At 40.1% G+C, this 19737-nt stretch overlaps 1 protein-coding gene across 3 annotated transcripts in view; it reads right to left on the bottom strand.

Moving 5' to 3' along the window:
- LOC129718530 (uncharacterized) overlaps window positions 1–17952 on the bottom strand; it is a 442955-nt gene extending 425003 nt beyond the window's left edge. For 2 of the 3 annotated variants that reach the window (XM_055669395.1, XM_055669392.1), the window contains exon 1: window positions 16646–17952. The gene's annotated coding sequence lies outside the window, so the exon portion shown is untranslated. The remainder of the gene's footprint in view (window positions 1–16645) is intronic. The other variant, XM_055669393.1, reaches the window with a different exon arrangement.
- Between the last annotated feature and the right edge of the window lie 1785 nt (window positions 17953–19737).

Genomic DNA, 19737 nt, shown 5'->3' with positions numbered 1-19737 from the left:
AATCGAAACAGGAAAAAAAATTTCTTGTTTATTTTGCATACATCTTTTATTGTTTTCAAATAAATAAGTAGAATTTTTTTGACTAACCCCTTAAAGTCGCAAAAAACCTTTCTTACAAAAATATATGTGTATATAATTGAATCAGAAAAAAAAATTTTTTTTTTTGTTTATATTGCATACATCTTTTGTTGTTTTTTTTTTTTTTTAAATAAATAAGTAGAATTTTTTTGACTAACCCCCTTAAAATCGCAAAAAAACCTTTCTTACAAAAATATATGTATGTATAGATTTCGTAGTTATTCTTTATGTTATTGCAGTCAGCCATGGCAAGAACACTACACCATGCTGCACAGGTGCCACTTTTGCATAGAAACACTACACGGCGTGTATTGCAACTTGCACTGCGTGATGTGTAAGCAAATTCACCGGTGCGCGTATGCAATGCCAATCCCCTACCCCGTGCATGAAGCTTCGGCCTACACACAAGCTGAGGGATTTAGCTTCGTAAAATTTCCAATACTCAGCATACCAGGCATAAAAAATTTCCTCAGCCCTGCTTGCGTTATGTAACATTTGAACGGACTTTTATGAATCAATAAGGAAGCGCTGATTTATAACGTAACGCAAGAATAATTATTGTTGATCTCCTTTCCCCCTTTGCCGTGCTTTTTGTTTAAATTTTCCGTATGGGTTGCAACACTTTGCCAACCCAACACTCTTTCCCGTTTCCTGAGTGTTACATAATTTGTAAACGTTCCCTCGCGATATTTCTGTTTTAGATCAGCTTTACTTTACTTGAAACATTATGGCTCAAAAACCAACGTTTTGGGTCAAAAAATGTTGCGTTACGTCATATTGGACTGAAGAGAACGTCCATTAATTACGTACCGTAAATAAAAACTATTTTCGACCCCCTCTTTCCTCTAGGTAACGCTCTTTGTATAGATCTTCAAAATTTTTAGTATTGATTGCGACGTTTCGTCAGTTCTCTACCTCCCCCAAGCGTTACGTATATACGACATTGCTGCTTTAGGTAAGTTATATTTAAAATTGAAAAAAAAAATTTTTTTTTCATGATTCGATTATATACAATTTTGTATATAATCGAATCATATATAATCGAGTCTGTATATAATCGAGTCCGACCTGTATATATAAAAGAACTTTTTGTTTTACCGTATTCATGACAAGCAAATGTTTGGTGGCGCCGTCGGTGCGAAACCTAACGATAAAACCACCAGCTTGTATTCGACGAAGCATGAAGTGACACATAAATTAAAATCGTTTTGAAATCAATCAGCTTGAACGGAATTTGCGCGGCTTTTGGTTGCCAAATCGAGACAGCTAGGATCAGCGAAAGGATACATGAACCAGAAATCAATGCGATGACAAAATGGAACCTTTCAGTGCTCTGTGTTGCCAATGAATTGAACATTGATTATTCATTTTTATTTGATGGTAGATAACATTACTATCGATGCAATGAACAAATAAAAAGAGGTGAATATGCAGTCTTTGTATGTAAGCAATTCTTGCTGAAACCAGATTATACAAACTTTTGAAATTTTAAATTGTTGCACTTTATAAATAAAATTTAAAAAAAAAATCATAATAAATCTTTCTCAGATCTTAAAAACAGTGGCTGCCAATACCGTCTAAAATATACTTGCCGACACAGGTTCACTCCACAAAGGCTCAAACCGAAAAAAACGAAAGATGATAGCTATTAAACCATTCCTGTGAATTTTGGTGTCTCCAGCCATTGCCGTTTTTCGAAGACTTAAATGAATTTTCTCGTAAACATAACGTTAAAGCGACGAACCCGACGAGCAATTACTAAAGGAAACACTCACGTAAGTTGACACGTTTCGGTAATGGCTAGGGACACCAAAATTCAAGGGAATGGTTGAATAACTATGATCTTTCAATTTTTTCTGGTTTGAACCTTTGGAATGCAATTTGTTTTTATTTTGTCGATCAGTGGTTATTATCGGATCCAATATGGCGGCCGAAATTTCAATCATTTGGTCCACTTTTTGAATAAAGTGCTACTCAATGCTTCTTAGCATTTTTTTTTAAGATTTAGCTTAATTAAAACATTAGGACTTACTCAAAATATTACCTTTTCTGAAAATTGTTTTACCCCATGGTGACTTTTTCACTAGTTTACAGCAATTAAGCACATTGATATTAAATTTGAAAAAGCTTTTCAATCGGTGGCTTGGTTTCGGCTACAGTTACTCATATTTAACTTCAAATACCCCTGAAATTTAAACTTGTTATGCTGGTTCGAGACCCCATCCCTCTCTAGAAGGGAGGGCTCCCATACAAATGAAACACAAATTTCTGCATAACACAAGAACTAAACAAGCGAATGGAATCAAATTTGGCATATGAAGGTTTTCTATTGTGGTTCGACACCCCTCTCTCCTCTGGAAGGGAGGGGTCCAATACAAATGAATCACAAAATTCTGTACAACTTGAGATCCAACCAAGCAGATGGAAACAAATTTAACATAAAGAGGAATAAAATGGCAAGACATGTCTTTTACGGTGGTTTGATATCCCTCCTTTCCTGGGTGGGAGGGCTCCCATACAAACGAACACAAATTTTTGCATAACTCGAGAGCTAATCAAGCAAATGAAACCAAATTTGACAAATAGAGGAATAGAATGAAGCGCTCCCATACAAATGGAACACAAATTTCTGCATAACTTGAAATTTTATCAAGTGAATGAAACCGAATGTGACATGAGGAGGTTTTAGATGTCTCTTGCGGTGGTTTGATACCCCTTCCTCCTCTGGAAGGGGAGGGCACCCAAAAGAGAAACTCATTATGAATGTGTTTCCGAATATCTTCCAGAATCATGTGAACCATGAAAGAGTGCACTTGCAATCCAGGCGGAAAACAAAGATGTCGACGATTTGAATTTCATCTTTCAAAATTAAATTCGTTGAAATCGACTTCAATTAGTAGAATATAAGAAAAATCACGTAACTAACTATATAACATATAATTATTAGAAACGTGAACCAACCAAAATTATGTAATGGGACAAGATTGTACGTAAATCATCTAAAAACCAATAGATTACAAGTAACGATTTAATCCAATATCCGATTCGTTATGTATTTGCTGACTATAAAAAATCGCAAGGCCAATGCTTGCTACTATGTGGATTCAATGAAGAATTCCCATGCCATGTTTAACCCTCTAGTGCCCAATGCCGCCTTTTGGCGGGCTTCGGTCAAACCACTAAAAAACTTCAATAAATACTTAAAAAGTGTTTATAATGATTCATAACGATTCAACCGAAGCCCGTCTAGAAATTAATTTAGGCACTAGAGGGTTAAGATAAGTCAATTAAAGAGAGTAAAATGGGCAAGACGAAGTTTGCCGGGTCAGATAGTTTTTTATAAAGGGTGATTTTTTTAAGAATTTGGTTTTTCTTAAAAAAAACGCATAAAAATTACAAAACTGTATGAAATCTTCATTTTAGCCAATAAATTGGTTTATGCCATTTACTTTTTGAAGATAATTTCATTCAAATATTGGCCACGACTACGTTTTAAATGATCCATACGAAAAGTCCAATTTTGGGTCACTTTTCCGAGCATTTCGGCTGGTATCTCGCGAACAAGGCTGGAATTGTTGTTGGCTTATCCGCATAGACGAGAGACTTAACGTAGCCCCACAAAAAATAATCTAGCGGTGTTAAATCGCATGATCTAGGCGGCCAATTCACCGGTCCATTTCGTGAGATGAATTGCTCACCGAACTCATTCCGCAATATGTCCATTGATTCGCGCGATGTGTGGCACGTTGCTCCTTTTATTTCCGGCAAAAAAAAACGGAAATCATTGCGCGATAGCGAGCGCCATCGACCGTAACGTTGCGATTTTGATCATTTTTGAAGAAGTACGGACCAATGATGCCTCCAGCGTGTAAACGGCACCAAACCGTGCATTGCCTCTGGTTGCTCTTCGATCCAAATGCGGCAATTTTGCTTATTAACATACCCATTTAACCAGAAATGAGCTTTGTCACTGAACAAAATAAAATGGTCGTAATGCGCGAAAAACATTTTTCACAGAGGACGAATTTTAGTAATAAAATTCGATTATTTGTAAGCGTTGTTCAGGCGTAAGTCTGTTCATGGTGAAATGTCAAACCAAACTGAGTACATTAGATTTTGACAGCTGTCAAAATTCCCGCGTGAACTGTCAAATCTGAATACACGAAAAACCAAATAGCAAAAAAATCACCCTTTATAATAAACATAAAACGCTATGCGTGTGTCACGATTTAACTCAAGAACGGATCAGTGAATCGGTGTGAAAATTTGTATGTAGGAGTTTTTAGGGCAGGAGAAGGTTATTATGCTGGTTTGAGCCTTCCCGTCTCTGTAAAAAAGGCTTTTAAACTGATGAAACACAAATTTCTGCATAACGCAAAAATTAATCAAGCAAATGAAACGCAAATGCTCATATTAGATCAAACAATATTTGGTCATTATAGGATGCATTCAGGCAACTAAAAATAATCATTTGGATTTAAAATAGAGCTTGAGGTGGGATTCTGGCCTCTGGGCATCATCCTGGTTGCAAAAACCCATGTTGAATGGTGTTTGGCCATTCTACGGATACACCTCAAAAACGAAGGGAGTATTAATAATATAAACTGCGTTAAGGAATTGCCAATTCACATATGAGCCGTTGCGGGACAGAGTGGTCTAAAGAGCTTTTTTTCGAAAATGTTTTTTTTCATAAACCGCACCTACTCAAGAAGCTGAAGTTGGGAAACGTGATTTGTAACATGTTTTACACGTAATGTAACACGAAAAATGTTACATGTGAAATATCATGTAATATGTAACATGTTGTGTTACATGTAATGTTACACGTGACATGTTAAATTTAACTAAATACTGAATAAAGCTGACATGAACAGTTTAAATATATATACACTAAAGTCGCTTTTTACGCGGGGGATACGTTCCGCGTGAAAAAACCGCGTAAATTCCGGAATCCGCGTTAAATTCAGGAATCCGCGTAAAAAAAACCATCGTTAATTTTGCATTCCGAGTGAAGGGAAACCGGAATCAGGGACGCGAAATCAAAAAATACCGCGTAAATTCCGAAATCCGCGTAAAAAAAAACCACGTAAATTCCGGAATCCGTGTCAAAAAAACCGCGTAAATTCCGGAATCCGCGTAAAAAAAACCGCGTAAATTCTGGAATCCGCGTAAAAAAGCCGCGTAAAGAAAACGCGTAAAAAGCGACCTTACTGTACGCAGTATATATGAGAACAGTGACGTTTCGATTATACCACGATAAAAAATATTCCACTTATTTGAAACATATTTATTCAAATGTTATTTACATATGTATGTGTCAATGTATATTCGTATATGCGTGAATGTGAAGTTTCAAATGTTTGGTATAGTTGTTGTAGAGCGATAAAACATGTGGACTGTATTCTTCGACTTTTATTATAATTCTAAAACGGAAATACAAGTTTAAGTGTGTGCGCAATGGAAACGCGTAAAAAGCAATGGTAAACGCAATGGTAAACAATCAATTTCAAGGCGTGTTGCCAGTAATTCCTCAACTCAACATCCTCCCGCCGGCAATAGATGTCTCAGTCAGATTCTCCAGTGCTAGCGTCATCCAGGGGTAGAACTGCTAACTTGGCTGTTGACCGCTTGAAAACTCCAGCTGTAGTCTTCACCGAAACGACGCGAACATATCCATCCTTGCCAGGATGAATCTTAGTAATTCTGCCTAATTTCATTGGAGCGGCGGAATATTGTCTTCCTTCATAAGAACCAAATCACCTACCCGCAAACTCGTATGCTGTTTATACCACTTTTGTCGTTGTTGCAACTCGGACAGGAAATCTATCGACCAACGTTTCCAAAAGTCCGATCGCATCTTTTGAATGTGCTGCCATCGAGAAAGTGTTCCAGGTTTGATGTTATCATACGACGGCTCCGGAACAGCGTTTATGGCACGTCCGAGTAAAAGATGACCAGGTGTAATGACGCTAAAATCGCTAGGATCAGCTGTTTGTGCAATTAACGGGCGAGAAATTAAGCATTCCTTCAATTTGCACTAAAAGTGTATGCCATTCTTCTTCTGTCAGTTTAGTTTCACCTGCTGTGCGCCGAATGAAATATTTGGTGGACTTTACTCCAGCCTCCCACAAACCTCCGATGTGTGGTGAGCGTGGAGGTATGAAATGCCATCGAATTTCTCTAGGCATACGAAAACTTTCGATTGCATCAATTGTATGTTGCTGTCTGAGCAAAACATAAAGCTCATGTAACTCTGAGCTTGCGCCTGTGAAGTTAGTAGCATTGTCGCTAAAAATGTCGGATGGAAGTCCTCGACGTCCTCAGATCTATGCAATGCCGCTATGAAACTCTCGGTTGAGAGATTAGATACAAGTTCTATGTGAATGCATTTAGAAACCATACATATGAACAACGCTACATAGCCTTTTGTGTAAATTGGTTTACGAGAGTGTCCTTTGCGAACGTAAATCGGGCCTGCAAAATCTACACCCGTGCGTTCGAATGGGTGTGCTTGAGTAACTCTGTATTTCGGTAGGTTGCCTATAAATATTTTTGTATCTGGTGGTCTTACCTTAAAACATTGTATGCATTTTCGAAGCTGATCTCGAATTACATTTCGACCGTTGAAAATCCAATACCTTTGTCTCAGAATGGATAGTGTACCACTAGGTCCCACGTGGATAGCTTGAATTAGGAGTTTGGTGACATGGTGATCAGCAGGCAGAATCGCAGGGCATCGTTGTTCATAGGAGACGTTGGCATACTTAATTCTCCCATTAACGCGTAGAATTTCACCGCTGTCTAGCCAGGGGTTCAAGCTTCGCAATCTTCCAACATATTGTTCACCAGAGGGATTTTCCTGACACCGTTTAATTAACTGAATATCTGAACGCAAATGATGCTGCTGAAGTAGACGAATTATGAAGTTCAACGACAAATGCAATTCATTCACTGTTGGATACTTTGACTTAGCTTCTTCGGAATTTTGCTTTCTCGCCTTCCGAATGAATCGTATGACGTATGCTAACACACGCTGCGGTTTGCGGAATGGGCTGAACTTTGATAGCACTTTTGGCTCACCATCAACCAATGTCGTAACGAGTGCTGTAACCTTCATCTCAGGTATTTCATTGAGCTCCTGGAGTTTCTCCTCCTTATAACAACCTTCATCCAAATTTTGCGGCCCATACCACCAGGTACTATTTCGAGCCAACATGTTCGGATGAACACCACGAGTCAGAAGATCTGCAGGGTTGTTATTGGTTCGTACATATTTATATTCATAAGATTGCGTTAGCTGCAATACCTCTGCAACTCGATTTGCGACGTATGCCTTCAGACTGCAAGGATCCTTCTTCAGCCACCATAAAACGATTTGCGAATCTGTCCAAAGTATCTTTCGATCGAACTCAAATTTCAAAGCCGCTTCTATTTGTTTCACTAGTCTAGCCATCAGTCGAAATCCGCATAGCTCGAGTTTTGGTATAGTAACCTGTGATGCCAACCGTGTTTTGCTGGTGAGTAATTGAACACTAACAGTACCATCTTCCAAAACGCTGCGTAAATATACACAAGTACCATAAGCTTCCATTGAAGCATCCGAAAAAGCGTGAAGTTCTAGCTTGACGCGATTAGGTGAAATCACCAATCTTTGCACTTCCAAATTAGTAAATGCATGTAAACCACTTCGGAATTGATTCCAACTGTTTATCAGTTCTTGGGGTAGCTCATCGTCCCATGGTATCTTCAATCGCCATAACTGACGCATGATGAATTTTGCCAATATGATTACCGGTGCAAGTAAGCCTAATGGGTCGAAAATTTTCGCTTTCTCCGAAAGAATGTAACGTTTTGTTACCGGATGATTGTAGTTAGTCTGGTTGATATTGACCATGAATTTATCCTTAGTGGGATTCCATAACATGCCAAGAGTTTTGATCACATTCTTGACACCATCTTGTTTCAATGACAACTGTTTTTCTCGTAAAACTTCCGGTATGGTTTCCATAAATTGAGGTGAATTAGAACACCATTTGTGAAGCGTGAAACCACCTTTTCCAAGCAATTCTTCCAGTTCAGCACGAAATGTCTTTATATCCTCCAGTGTGTTGCCACCAGTAAGAACATCATCTATATAAAAATCTTTTGAAATGATTTTGGCTGCCAGCGGATAATTGCGACCTTCATCAACTGCCAATTGTAACAAGGAACGCGTAGCTAAGTATGGAGCTGCAGCTGTACCGTAAGTTACTGTAGTAAGTTCGACAACTTTCAGTTCTTCAGATAAGTTTGGTCTCCAGAAAAATCGTTGAAATTTGGCATGTTCCGGATGGATTTTTACCAAGTTCAACAATGGCCAAGTTCAATATATTCCTCGATAAAGGCACAATAAGCTGTATGGAAATCAGGGTCCTTGTTGAGCTTTTTCTTGTTCTTGAGGTAAGCAAATCTTTGTAGTACGTGTTGTCTAGAATCACCAAGTTGATTCACATTTTCACGGAACGGTAACTGCACTACGTATTGACCGGAAGCATCTCTGGTATACGTTCGATTGTACAATTCCTCGCATGCTACTTCTTCTGACTGCATTGCTGTTTTAGTAAGAACTTCTTCTGATTTCCAAAACTTTTGAATTAGCAATTCGAGTTCTGCTTCCTGCACCGCAGTATTGCACTGAATGGCTCTGTATGTCCAACTTGAAGCGTCTTTTAGACCCCCTATCACCCATCCGAAAGATGTCTCCTGCATGTAAGGCAAATGTTGAGCAAGTTGCAATTTACCCGTCTTTAGCAGCTCGAAAAAGTGTCCAACACCGATCAGCATATCCACGCGCTGTGGGTAGTTGAATTTTGAATCTGCCAGAAATACATTAGTGGGAATCGGCCAAGCAGATACATCAATAAAATTCGCGGGTATAGTTCCAGTGATTCGATTCATAACCATACATTCAATAACGTGTGTGGATTTATCACTCCGAGATTGCACTTTCACCTGCACCAACGATGTTTCCTTTGTCTCAGCTCCGTCGACTCCAATAATCTTAATATCCACGGGCTGTCGCTTCATTTGTAGTAGTGTAGCTATCTTTTCAGTCAATAGAATCACTTGCGATCCACAATCCAGCAGCACACGACAAGGTTGAGCTGTTCCACTCCTATCAATAATGTTAACAATTGCTGTACAAAGCAAAGCTCGTTGTTGGTAGACCATACATGAAGCATTGATTGCGGATTGTGTAGATGCATCGCTGCTGGTTGTGGTTGTGCGCTGGGTTTGCATTTTAGGCGTCAGAGCAGTTTGCAAACTTGAGCCAGCTGTGCCGCTGGAAACAGTAATTAAATGAAGTGTTGAATGATGCCGTTTCTTACAGATTTTGCATGACATCTTGGACATACACTTAGAAGTGATGTGCCCCTTCCGCAAACAATTGTAACAAACTCCGGTTGACTTTGCTTTATCATAGCGATCGGAAGGTGAAAGCTTCAAAAAATCATCACACTGGTGGTTGGGATGTGCCTGCTCGCAAAAAGTACACTTCATATCGACCGACGTTACCAATGCAGACATCTTCAATGGAGGAATCTTTGTGTTACCACTAGAGTTAAAGGATTTTTTCTGCTTCGATGAAACAGACGTTAAATATACTCGTTCTAACACTTGACTGCGTGTAGTCATAAAAGCAATTGTGTCTGCGTACGTTGGAATATCACCGTGTTTAATGCTGCTTTCCCAAAGCTTGCGTGTCTCTATATCCAAGCGTGAGGCAAGAATATCGACGACCAAAGTATCCGAAAGACCGACAAGATTATACTGAAGAAATTTGAGCGCCTCTACGTGACGTTTGCACTCATCGACTAAATGACGTAGCTGTTTTCCATTCTCGCTGTCCATCGGTTTAAGATTAAGCAAACCACTAACGTGAATATCAACAATTTTCCTCTTATCCTCGTAGCGCTGCTGGAGAAAATCTCACGCTGCTTCGAAATTGTTGTCGTTGATTGTTTGTTGGTTAATCACTCCTGCGGCATCTCCTGTTAGACATTTGTCCAAGTGATAGAGTCTCGTTGCATCAGATTCGCCAGGGTATTTGTTTATCACGTCCATAAAAATAGCTTTAAATTTGAACCAATTCTCCGGTTGACCGTCGAATGTAGGCAGTGGTGTGTGAAGAAATGATGGCATTTGTCGTGGCTGAGGGGTTACTGCTTGCAAATTTTCATTTGGAACAGCTGGTAACGGATGCACCTCCTGTTTTAGTCCGTCAAGCAACCTGCACACACTCGACCTAACCTCATTGTAGAGTTCTTCGAATTCGATGTATTTCGCCTCCTGTTCAGCGGAATTGCCCGGCATCAAAGCATAAATTTTATTCTGGAACGTATTAAACTCTTCGTAGGCGGCGTCAATCGTTTTTAGGTACGTGCGCAGTAAGAATTCGTCTGCGACCGTACCTTCCTGTAGACTGCGTTGTATGGCAGTTCGAATTCGCGTAATTTTTCCTTTCACTGTTCCTCTTTGTTGTACCAGAATTTGTAGTTCTTCCGCCATCTTCATTTTTCGTTTCTTCTCTGCTTGAAGTCGTTTTTGTTCTCCGACGGGAGTACTGAATAATTCTCCATCAGTGTCACTGTTTATAGCAGGCGTTGATAACATTTACGCTGCTAAACAATCGAATATTTAGAAACCGCGTTACCCGAAAATAAATACATCGATTATCCGGCGAAACGGGACCAAAAAATGCAGAGCAATAAAACATGTGGACTGTATTCTTCGACTTTTATTATAATTCTAAAACGGAAATACAAGTTTAAGTGTGTGCGTGAAAACGCAATGGTAAACAATCAATTTCAAGGCGTGTTGCCAGTAATTCCTCAACTCAACAGTTGTGGTGTTGGCTACCTTAACTTTGTTATTTGTTTATCAAGGTGTATGCAGAGCAATAAAACATGTGGACTGTATTCTTCGACTTTTATTATAATTCTAAAACGGAAATACAAGTTTAAGTGTGTGCGTGAAAACGCAATGGTAAACAATCAATTTCAAGGCGTGTTGCCAGTAATTCCTCAACTCAACAGTTGTGGTGTTGGCTACCTTAACTTTGTTATTTGTTTATCAAGGTGTATTTTTTCCTAAAATTGAAGTTTTCGTGTCTATTTTAATAAACAATAAGTTCAAATCAGGATGGCTAAGTCTCACCGCTTGGTGGAATCATTCGCGTTTTATAGATACATACTTCTCAAAGTTTGAATATTTGTGCAACGACGATATTCTAACACTTTGATTCGCATCATTCGGGAGTTTTATTTACAGTCTCTAAATTTACAGTCTGGGGGAGTGGATTCGGGAACCAATTTAAACTGTTATAATAGGAACCAGTTGTATAGAATCTCCTTCGACTGGTTCCCGTTATAACAGTTAAAATTGGTTCCCGAATCCACTCCGCCAGACTAGTCACTGGCGAATATGAGGCAAAGTCCCTCAAGCCATACCTTTCAAAAAAAAAAACTCCGCCAGACTAGTAAAATATACAGTGACCAGTGGTTAAAATTATCAAATGAGTTTCACAACATTGAAACTCAATTTTCTCGTCGTGTAGGTGATACATATTACCATGACAATCGGTTTCACTATCCGATATGCGATGTAAACAAAAGTGTTCATCGTTACTTGACGTCTCAAAATGAATATAATACCCAACAATAATGAAACAGAAGATATTCGAATCGGTTTATCTATCAATTCAAAAATAGCAACCGTGAAAATGAAACTCAAAGGCTAAAAAGTCAATTTCGATTTGAGGTACTGATATTTTTTGAAGTGCAGTTACTTTTTTTTTTATTTCGAAAATAATCTGAAATGGATAGCAATACCAACTGGAAGCTCTTCTCGTGATAACGATATTATCAAAACTAGAAAACTTTGGGCAGGTATGGTTATCGTCCATGTGTTTTCAACGTTGTAAAAAGTGCTTCAACATTAAAAACCTTCTTTCAGGAAAGCGTACGCTACAGGAAGTTGCTTTACCGCTGATTGCACGTGGGCGATGTCTAATTTATGTTGGGAGCGAATGCAAACATTCCTAAGTCGTTTTGGACGTCGGGAATATCATCCGGCATTTCCGTACTAGTCATTATTTTGAAGCGTATGAGCATGGTTCATTCAAAAAAGATGAAATTACACAGAAGAATCCAAGAATCATCATCAATAAACAGGTCGCTTTAGCTTATCAATTGTTAATGAATTCAAATAATAAGTTTGTGATTGTGATTGAACTTATTTATGAGAAATATCATTCATTAGAATAAACGTATTGAACGTTATAACTTAAATAAATTATAAGAATTATATACTATGTTGGCTGCTGTGATTACGTATGAACTGGTCTAGGTCAGTCGGTTGCTTGTCGAATCCCAGAAATTTAATATTGAATATTGCATCTGAGCTCAACGTAATACAAATATTCAGTACAAGTTACTGACACTGATATTCGTTTTTATTTCCGTGATGATGACAATGAATTTCAACTTTGACAATATATAAACGAATGTAAACTTTGACTGAGGAATGAATACCAACAAATGTGTTCATCTAAAATCAACATTTCGATCTGTCTAGCGACCGTTGTTTAGCTACAGTTTTTCTCAGCACTGACAGTGACTATAGTTTTAGTACATTACTAACGCTTCGATTACTTTCGCAGACAGTGAGTGGATTCAGGCGCAATAATACGAATATCGGTAATCGCAGAAAAACTTCAACTAAATACGACGGGAATCTGCTTACAGTGTTCAGTATAATTAGTAGGGGTCTTCACATCGAGCTCGTATACGAATACCCAGCCGTAAACTGTGTATCTTCCATTACTCGTCAATTGAGGTGAGTATTTTTACGGCTGGGTATTTGTTTACGAGCTCGACATGAATACCCATAGTATAAAATTAGAATTTATGCTATCGACTGAGGGATTGTATGAGGGTGTTTTTCGGCTTCGAAGTCTTTCAGCAATAAAACGAATTAACATCGCTCGTTCAACCCACGCTTCGGTGTATATTGCATCTTCTTCAGGGAATTCTGAACTTAGGATTGATATTATAAAAATTACAAAATTACACAAAATATGATATCACAAAACTCTTACAAAACATAAATCGTTTTCGTCATATAAGCTTCAACCTCAGCATTTACTAATTACCATTGTGTCAATCTATAAAATAACATAAAGACATTCAAGCACTGTAGCACAATCAACAACGGCTAAGTAGGGCATTCAAAGCTGCCTTCCCCAACATAACACGAGCGTCAAGATGCGGGAGCACGCCAGCAGGATTTCTACCAATATGAAAGACACTATACCTCCAGAGATGGTATATAATGTGATCTACAAGATTCCCCGCAACGATTGCGAAGCCAGCTTTATCGGGTTAACCACAACCCAACTAAAAAAACGCATAAGCAGCCACAGATCAACAATTAACGAACTGGAAAGACTCCTCGGCAAGAACGATGAGGATCCCAGCACACAATTTGATCTAGAACGATAGAGAAAACGGCATGGGCGCAACTACGGGGGGGCTAAGGGGGACTACAGCCCCCCCTAGCAAGTTTTAAGAACCCCCCCCCCCCCTAGAATTACCCAGAGAATAATTGTAGTCAATATAAATACATCCCATACTTCCTATCAGAGCATCAAAATCAACACAAACTGAGAAGTCATCATTCATTGGTTGAGAACTAGTACTGTGCCCAGGATCGATTCTCAAACCTAGCTCTCTTACTTACCTTACTAATAAGACGAGTGCCGTGGTGGCTCGTGCTGTATCAAGGAGTTGTTGCCATGCTGCTCGGTTTTGGGCTGTGTTTCGCCAGTTCCTCAGACGTCTCATCACCCGCAAGGCTCTTCCGATCTGGTCGAGCCATCGCGCACGCTGCGCCCCCTAGTCCACAGGGTTGCTGAAGAGAAGTGATTTCACAGGATCATCGTCCGGCATCCTTACGACGCGACCGGCCCACCGCAACCTATTGACTTTCGCCAGTTGTGCAACGGGGTTCTCTCCAAGCAGCGCGTGCAGCTCATGGTTCATGCACTGTCGCCATTATCCGTCGTCTGTCTGTACTCCACAATAGATAGTCCGTAGCACCTTCTGTTCGAAAACTCCAAGAGCGTTGAGGCCAGAAGCATTGATGTATCGATTCCGTAGAGAACTACCGGTCGTATCAGCTACATCGTCAACTTTTTACTTCGTCGCACTAGACTCGATCGAAGTGGTCATGCCAATACCCCCACCACAATTGGTGCGTACGTTTGTATGTCTGAGAAAAAAGAGCCGTGATCTCCAGGTGGTATCGTGGATGTCTTTCTGGGGAAAGCAGGTTCTTCGGACTGTCAGTCTGCGGGAAGCTGCGAAGTTGGCGCATCCCTGGCCGTTGTCGTTCGTGACGGTGTGCAGGCTGTGCAGGTTAATCACCGGCTTATATATGTTTTCCCTACCGACCTGAGCGTTCATGTCCCCAATGATGATCTTGATGTCTCCACGCGAGCAGCTATCGTAGAGCTTCCCCAGCTGTGCGTAGAACGTTTCTTTCTCTATATCGGGACGTCCTTCGAGAGGGCAGTAGGCACTGAGGATGGTGTAGTTGTAGAACCGGCCTTCTATTCTCAACAAACACAACGTGTCGCTGAACACCTGCCACTTGATCGCACGACTCTGCATCCTGCCCAGCACTATAAGACCGGTACCCAGCTCATTGTTTGTGCCGCCGCTCTGGTAAAATTGTGCCCTGCGGCCACAAATTCGCCGTACCTTCTCTCCTTTTCGGTAAAGCTCCTGGAGCGCAACAATGCCGAACTGGTGAAGTTCTAGCTGATCCAGCAGGATCCGGTCGGCATCCGAGGCGTTAAGCGATCTACTGTTACATGTACCGTGCTTCTAATCGTCGGCCTTATTTCGTCACTAGATCATTGCGGGTAATTCCGGTTCGTTCTCAATTCTTGATTGTTCGTAGTATGTCTATTTTAGCATGCTGCTTTACTAAGGCTGCGATACCTAGTCTCGCGACGGGACCGCCGTCTTGGGTGTAGAGGCGATACACCGCATTTCATAGTTCACCGTCCACTTCGGATCAGTCGCTGTTCAAGCCGCCCCCATCCTGGAAAACAGACGTTCAGACAAGCTGCTCTCCAAGGAGAACAACTACCGCTTCCCTGTCAGCATACGAGCAAGTTCCCACCGGTTCCCCAATCTTCTCATGGTTGCTCGTATTCCAGTCGGTTCCACGTGGAGTTAAGAATATGGCATTATGCCTTGGACTACACTGGGATCTATTTTATGCCGACTAGCACGAATGTACTGCTGGTACGCACTGCCCAGCCGTTTACCAAACCTAGTTCGCCTCAATATCGAATCAGTGTCAGCTGAAAGAGATGGTCAAGATATTCAATACATCTTCGGAGATTTATTCCCGATTGAAGTGATTTTGTCTTCTGTTACGACACCACTTTATGCGTTTTTAAATAGGCGCATTGTAATTCTTTTACTATTTTTTTAAATGAAGTGTATGAAAACTAGGCCCCCCCCTAGAAATTTCCCTTAGATGCGCCCATGGAAAACGGCACTTCTATACCACAGCATCGAACAGAATAATAATTTCAACCTGGAAGAAAACAAAAATTATCGATCAGCACACACGAAAATTAGCTCTCCCCATTTTAGAAATCTGTCAGATTGTAAACAGTGAACAAACGGTCCGATGTTGACAAACTGAGCTCCATGTATGCAGGCGTACTACACACACTAAACAAACAGTTCCTAACACAGAACACGAACACATCCCCGAACGAAACCCAATAGCAAACTGTAATAGCTAATAGCTAATGCCCATATGCATTACACCCCCTGTAATCCACACTTTTCCGCTCTATTTTGAATCGAATTTTAGGTAGCGGTTGAAAGAGTAGTGAAGAAAGTTTGTGACAGAGTTAATTTGTTAAGATTAAACTGTTGCGGGAGATTATTGTTTTGTGTGCTACAGTGCTTGAATGTCTTCATGTTTTTTCATAGATTGACACAATAGTTATTAGTAAATAAGACAGGAATACTGATGCCGATGCTTTTATGACGAAAACGATTCAAGTTCTGTAAGAGTTTTATGATATCATATTTTATGTTATTTTGTAGTTTTAATAATGTTTTGTCTCCTAGATTCTGAATTTTCTGAAGAAGGTGCAATATACACCAAAACGTTGGTTGAAAGAGCGATATTAATTTGTTCCATTGCTGAAAGACTGCGAAGCCGAGAAACACCCCTGTTATAAAATTAAATTCCCGATATTTTTTTATAACATACTCTTTTGTAGTCATCATTATTAAAGAATCAAGGTCTCATATATCCTAGAGTAAAGCTGAAGAAGTCATATATTTAAAACAAAATACACAGATAAATATAAATTGTCTAAAATAGACTCATGAGACTTTAAACTCTATTTTTAATAGCAGCATAGTTTCATTTATGGACCAGAGTCCCTAAAGTAAGAACAAAAACGATATTTCTGCCATCCTTGAATACTTACTCACTAAGAAAAAAAAATCAAAGCAATGCCTTTCGTTCACACGAACGACAAGAGCATCACAATCTTCTACCAACAAGTTCGCCCCAGAATGAATTGCGTTCAGCGATGGTCTTCCGAAATCGCTCCAGGGGGTATTGCCACTCTTCTTTCAACCCCTCCTTGTGGATAACCTCCTCCTCCGTACTCAACAAATCCGTACAAGGCGGCAAACAATGCTGTTAATCCAAGTTGAGCACCCAAAAGAGCACTCCTTTGTTTCAAGTTTTCGACTATTTTCTTCCACTGTTTGCCTCTAAAATGCTCCACTCTTGCACCCTGTAGCACACACAAAATGAACTACTCATTCACAAACCGGAAAATCGCTTTTCCCTCGATACACACTCTTCCCGACACTTGACACCCCCTAGCACTTGTTTCCGGTTCCGTTCGCTCCTAATTCGCATTATAAACTATCATCGTATCCTCTTCCTCCACTAAAACCTCTTACAGAATTTAGCGTACTACTGGTTGCCTATCTTATCGACTCACCACACTACCAAATTCCAAGCTTCTTCAAAATATTCACTAAAATCGTACTACCCTGTTGTATTGTTGCATCAACGCGGTCTGGGACAGAAAGTTTAATTCCTCATTCTCACGTTCACATCCTTTCGCTCGGCAGATCTTCATTAACCAGGATTCCAAGATAGGAAAACAACACTAAGAAAAACGGTTATCCAAAACTTTCTGCTCGTTCTTCGGAAATAGCTCACTGTATCGTTTTACTTTAACGGTATCAAATGGCAAAACAAACTGCCTCGAGACGTGTTAATAATGCAGAATGTAGTCGTTAAGCATCCACTTCCACCTTTAGACGGTGCAAACTACCGGCTTATTTTGCGCGTAACACCGCATGCCCTCTTTTCGTTCACTTCACCCGTTAGAAAATTTAACATCACGCAAGCAACATCATTCCAATCACGTATCCCCATGAGAAAGCAGTACACACCTGTCAGGAACCTACCTACCACGTGGCATACGCACTAATGAGGAACCACACTCTGGCCAAAGGTAGAAGAATAGGTACGTAGATAAAATGCCTCTTGATAATCGTGGCAAAAGTGGCTCCAACTACGTGAAAACCGTGAACCGCGAAATCACTCGCGCTGCTGTTATACTTCCACGATTACAGCATGTTTCTAGGCAGAATGTTTTGTCACAAAAAAAAACAATCAAAACCGTGATGCTATCGCCAGATCAACCAGGCAGCACAGTCTGCTTCACACTCCGTACTGTTCGAAGTAAACCCGCAAACTGAACCCGTAGCCAAGCTTGTTCCGGGTTGTGTCAACTTGGCTTTCGTGGCATCCGGTGCAGCTCATAATAAATGAGCAACATGCCGGCTGCTGTGCTCTTGCCGTCGAGGTGAGAGTACTAGATTTAGAAAACAGAGAGAAAAGTGAGAGCGGCGCGTAATGTTGCCGCAAAAGAACCGCTTCCAATGCATTATCCTAGCTAGCGAATATGTGTTCGTAGGGCCTCGTGTTCTTATCGGTGGTGCGGTTTGCAAAAAAATAGAAGAGAGGGCGGCAAGAAGTCTTCTGTTTACGCGGCAATGATGACAACGACGATGATTATATCTTAGAACAGTGGTCCCATGTCCCATGGGATATGGTCAAGATTGGTGTTACACTTAAGGTGCTTGATCCCGGGCTTCCTGTAAGCTTAAAAGCAAAGTAGAATAATCAAGTGACATTTTTCTGTGGATTGTTCATTAAGAGCAACATTTGATACTCCTGAATGCCAGTTTGGCAAAGGGGATATATTTAAAATGAAAAAATATATTTATTATGAAAAATTGTGAAAAATTGGGTGTCGCTACACGCAACAGTTGGATAGTGCAAAACTGAATCAATAATCTTCGAATTCAAAGTAAATTTGGATTGCATGGCTTCAAGCCTGGATTACGAATGTGTCTTAGCTATTTTTAAGTATCGCTATATTATTTGGCTACTTATAAGTAGTGGTGAATGTTTTCGAAGCTGTCAATTCTGATTTAAGAAATATCAATGCAAGTCAGAAATAATAATAAACACGGAAAATCCTTGTGCTTTGCTCTACGCATTTTAAGCTTTTTTTAATTACGCAAGTTTAAAAATGGTCTGTAGAAAAAGTGAATTATCTACGCCTAACAGCAAATGATCAATGTTTAAACTTTTCTTTAATTAAAACTTCTGACTACTCGACTAAACCGAGAAGTAAAATCAAAACAAACTTTTACTTTAAAAAAATTGTAAAACTTGACAGTAAATGGGACGAATAAGAGCGATGAAATGAGTATAGGTGTTGAGATGAATGTAGGAGTGATTACTCTATGTAAGTAATTTTTTTCATGAATAATTTGACAAGTTACATGCAAAGCTGCTGACTTGGGGGCCATCCTGACTAAGGGGGATTTTCAACGATTTTGACCCCCCCCCCCCCTCCGTGGACCACTGCTCATATAAACTCTAAATTTTGTATGGACCGTGGACATCACACAACCCTCCTCCCCCTAAGCTGTCCACGTGGAATGTGGATGGTCTCTTGTTGGTTTTTTTATGGGCCATCCACATTCCACGAGGACAGCTTTGGGGGGGTTCTGTGTAATATCCACGGTCTATACAAAAATTGGCAGTTGTCCACGGGGGGGGGGGGGGGCTCAAAATCGTTAATAACCTGTCCACGTGGTATGTGGATGGCCCCTTATATGTTTTATTTTCCATCGGCTCAATTCCGCCCCTGTAATGCTAATCACCAACGCCCAAGAAATCGACTTCTTCCAGGACTCCAACCCATTGATTAATGGACCTTCACCAACGTTGTTATTCCTATATGGACCTATCACTGCGGCCAGACATGTTGATCTGTTGTGTTATAACCCGGGTGTCTACTGTACTCCGCACTTCTATTATTAGAAATACGACTATTGAGAGTAAGTAACATGCTTATTATTAATCCGTGCTTGTGTTTGTGTATGCTGTTACCCTTACTTTTACGCTTACTGCTTACTATACGAACCTCGTTCCTCCTGCAATGTATCGCCACCTCTTATTCCCTGGAACCCTTTAACC

This window comes from Wyeomyia smithii, chromosome 1 (assembly GCF_029784165.1).
Source record: "Wyeomyia smithii strain HCP4-BCI-WySm-NY-G18 chromosome 1, ASM2978416v1, whole genome shotgun sequence".
Lineage (NCBI taxonomy): Eukaryota > Metazoa > Arthropoda > Insecta > Diptera > Culicidae > Wyeomyia > Wyeomyia smithii.
Note: the sequence above shows the minus strand (reverse complement) of the source record. Positions and strands in the feature narration are given on the sequence as shown.